The following is a 4242-nucleotide window of genomic DNA, read 5'->3' as shown; positions in this document are numbered from 1 at the left end:
CCACAATATTTTAAGAGCCCTGAGCAGTATGCTGCTCACATCTGATTCATACTGTTCATGTCATGTAAACTTTTCCATTGTTACTCTTTCCAGAGACTGCTTGTTATCAGTGTCTGCTCTGTGTTAACCTAAATAATCTCTGAGTAATCTAATAAACCCCCAGCACTGCTACTGCAGACTTATATCTTATTGAAGTAAAGTAAGATCATCACTGAAATAAACCAAAGTTAAGTTTAAGCTTGGCAGATTAGTCAATTATATTGACAGCTTTATACGTTTGTTTTACTCAAATATATATAAACATGATTTCAGATGTATAAACAACAGGAAGTAAAATGGTTTGAGACCTTTTATTATTAGAAATGATAAATTATCAACATCTATGCTAATGCAAAAAAAAAAAGGGAAATAAATGCAAACATCTTGAGAAAAGTAGTGTGGGTGAAGGCCACCACAGATTTCCTTTGCTTTGGCTGTTGGACCACTTCCTATGTGTCACTGTGAATTTAGTCGTCTTGCTCATTCTAAAACCTTCTGTTGCGATGCAGAGTCTCTGATCTGTGCTTTGATGAGCAGCAGAAGTGTAGTCGCTGAGCGGGTGTCTCATCACTTCAGTATTGTCTTTATCTTACAAGAGAACAAGATGCAAAAAGGCTTTGTTTTTCTACTTATTATTTGGAACTCATCCCCCTTTACCTCAGAAAACAGTAAGTAACTGACTAAATCATTCATATTACACTGTATTTAGAATGCATTTTGGGAAGTTAGTGTTTTCAATTAAATATTCATATTTTACATAATTCAAGATACTAGTAGTGTGTAACAGAAAACTTGTATTTTGGCAGCCACAAATCACCTTCTATTCTCGCTGGGATGTCAAGCTGTGATGCCTTGTCAACATAACAGAAGTGATTCAAAATCTTTCAAATGGTATTATAAGAAAGGTGAAAATAGCAGCTCAAGCACGATTTATTTTCAAGATAAGACAGGAGTAGAGACCCACGAGCCGCTCTTTCGCTCCAGAATGAAGGTGCCAAGCAATGGTTCCTTGATCATTGATAACTTCGCAGAGGATGATCAAGGCCTTTACTGGTGTGAAAATTGTTTTCAAGACAACTGTGGGAATAAACAGCTCACAATCATCAGCGTGAAGAAAGGTCAGAACTTTTTAGATTGTCATCATTTCATCTCTTAAATGTGGATTAAAGTACACAACTGCTTTTATTTAATTGCTTCATTCACATAAACAATATCTTCTTTATTTTCAGAAATTCAGAAAGAAACTCATAAGACAGTCTACGTTATGGCAGGCATCAGTTTTACTCATGCATGTCCAGGCGATTTTATTAACTTAAAATGGACATTTGAACCAAGTAACACAACTGCTCTCAGGAACTCTGAACGAGGACCAGAAACAGACTTTGTGATTCACAACAAGTCTATACACATTGTAAATGTCAAAGGAGCAGATGCTGGGAAATATACCTGCTGGAAAAGTGAATGTGCTGGACACAAGCAGAAGCTACTCACTATCAACTTGTGTGTACTAACAGGTGAGCAAATAACACACACATACAATGTCTTATGTTAAAATTAAATGGTTTAACCTAGGATGTTTTTTTGCCGATTTACAGTACACAAGAGTGATGTTTCATCTGTTTCTTGTGCTGTGAGATGTGACATGGAATTGAGTAACATCAAGGCAAACAGCACAGTAAATGTGGAGACCGGCACAGGGACGATATCCATGCCTGTGGATCCAAATGGGTCTTTAAATTGTAGTGCAAAGCAGATGTTTGATGGACACACTACAGTTAACAGCACTCATGGGCCATCAAACGGTTTCAACAAATCAACAGGTGGGTGTTTTTCTGTATCTCTCTGTAAGTAGTTCATGGCCTGAATCTAATTAATTTCAATTATTTTTTGTTTTGTTTTACAAACTTACAGAGCCTGGATATCTGATGGCAGTTATTTATGGAACATCAGCAGCCCTTATATCTCTTATTTTAATGGCACTTTTAATTTGCTACAGACAAAAATTGCTGGCAGGTACAGTATGCAGCTCTTTGTCTCATTGAATTTCCTCTTCATTGTTTCTGTGGTAAGCTGCATTTAAAGACGCGTAGGCTTTTGACATACTTTTGACCTGTTTCTGATTTTTCTCATCATAGCATTTCCTGTTGACTTTTGTTGCAGTGGCTTGAATGGCAGGGTAAGTGTTTATGATGATGATGATGATGGCATAACCTAAGACTATCTCCCATACAGTAATGAAAGTGCATTTCTTACTTCTTATTGCAGGTGGAAGAAGAGACATCAGTGGTTTATTCATCAATTTTCTTTAGAAGACCTGCCAGGACAACAAACAATCAAGTGACTTACAGGGACAGTGGTTGTGTGTATAGTAAAATAAAAGTAAAAAGAAAAGGTCCCAAATGAAAAGGTTCCATAAATGCCACTGTTTAAATGATAGCTTCCTGTATGTCATGAGAAAAAAGCGGTTTTGGCTTCACACATGCGGTTCTGAGGGAAAAATTCGGAAGCACTGAGTGAGCTATTTTGATTGGGTTGGGTGTCTTTTAATTTCTTCAACCACCGAAACACCCTTTTTGTAACTCCTTGTGACAACATGACTTACAATTCAGCTGTTCCAAGCAAAAATATTTATACTAGTCTGCAGAACTTTTGGTTTGATACTTATTAAAGATATATTTATATTATATATTATACTTGTGTCTTCAGTTACTGTAGCTACAGTGCATTCACTGGAAACTATACTATACATTTATGCATGTTCTCTATGTAAGTACATTTTTATTGGTATTGTACTTTACTTGAGATAGTCAACCATTTTACTCCACTACAATTATTTGACAGCTATAGTTACCTTGCAAAAAATAACTGGATTATAGATTACTCGGCTACACAAAGTAAATCTAGCCTAGCTAAAATCATCTCCATCGTGATCAACTACAAGTATAGCAGTTTGTATGATAAACAGTAACCAGCATCAATAATAATAAAACAATGATATATATTCACATATATTTTGGGAAGCATTTTGTTTGCAGCGCTTTTACAAAGGAATATGAATAAAGTACTTTTGCAACATGATATTGATACCTTTACTTAAGTATCGAAGTAGTTCTTCCATCATTGCTTACACGTTAGTGCATCTTAATGAGAATCCAAATATATGTCTTTACATTGAAAGGGACACTCATTCTCAAGTGAATAATGAGAATGTGTATTTTTAATACTGAAGTACAGTTTAGTGATAGTAATTTTACTTTACTAATTGTATTTTGTTTTGTATTCAGCAGTTTTACTTTGGATTATGTATTTTAAACTAACATTACTTCCCTTCCTTCATCCAATATAGGATTATTACTTTAGTCTACTCCAGTAAAGAGGTGAAGGTAGATAACTATTCTGGGAAAGAATAGGAAAAATGGAAATAGAATGAAGTGTGGGTTAAACAACTATGACTTTCCTTAGGGAAAGTTATGCTTGTCTTCACAGACACTTCTTCGCAGACACTTCTAAGAACAACCAAGAGAGTGGAAAACTGTGTTTATATCCCAGAATTCCAAATATCGATCTCCAAAAAGACTGGCTGACCAGTTATCAGTGTTTACAGCAGAGATAGTGGTAGCCATTATTGGTTTGCAGTGGGTGGAAGACGTCAGACCTGATAAGATGGTGGTGGGCTCAGATTAAGCAGCTGTCATTAAAAGCATACAGTCAACAAAATCAATATGGGGATATTTACTCACTGAACTGTCTATGTTAGGCTAAGACTGCAAAGAGGTGGTGTAGATGTGCAGTTCTTAAAGGGAATGAGTATGTTGATACGCTTGCAAAAAGGGCCAAACAAAATGAAATAACTTTAATACCACGGGCAGAGGAGAAGGAAATCAGTGATTAAAATAAAAGAAATGGACAGGTGGCAGAAAAAGTGGAATGAAGATGAAGACGAAGAACCCGAAATAGGCGTCACAAAATACAAACATCATTCAGTCAGACCGTAGTAGTACATAAAGTAATATAAAGAAAGGAACAGAAGAAAATAAATAATTACAACAAGACCAAAATTGGTTAACAAAGATTTACATAGCATTATGTTTGTGCTGGGCAAAAGGATCAGTGAAAAGTGTGGTAACTGTGGAGTTAAAGAAAATGTTGGACACACTTGAGACAACTGAAGAAGAAGAAGAAGAAGAAGAACCCTACACACAT

This window comes from Anoplopoma fimbria, chromosome 20 (genome assembly GCF_027596085.1).
Source record: "Anoplopoma fimbria isolate UVic2021 breed Golden Eagle Sablefish chromosome 20, Afim_UVic_2022, whole genome shotgun sequence".
NCBI classification, from domain to species: Eukaryota; Metazoa; Chordata; class Actinopteri; order Perciformes; family Anoplopomatidae; genus Anoplopoma; species Anoplopoma fimbria.
The sequence above is the reverse complement of the archived record's forward strand: the minus strand, read 5'-3'. Positions refer to the sequence as shown.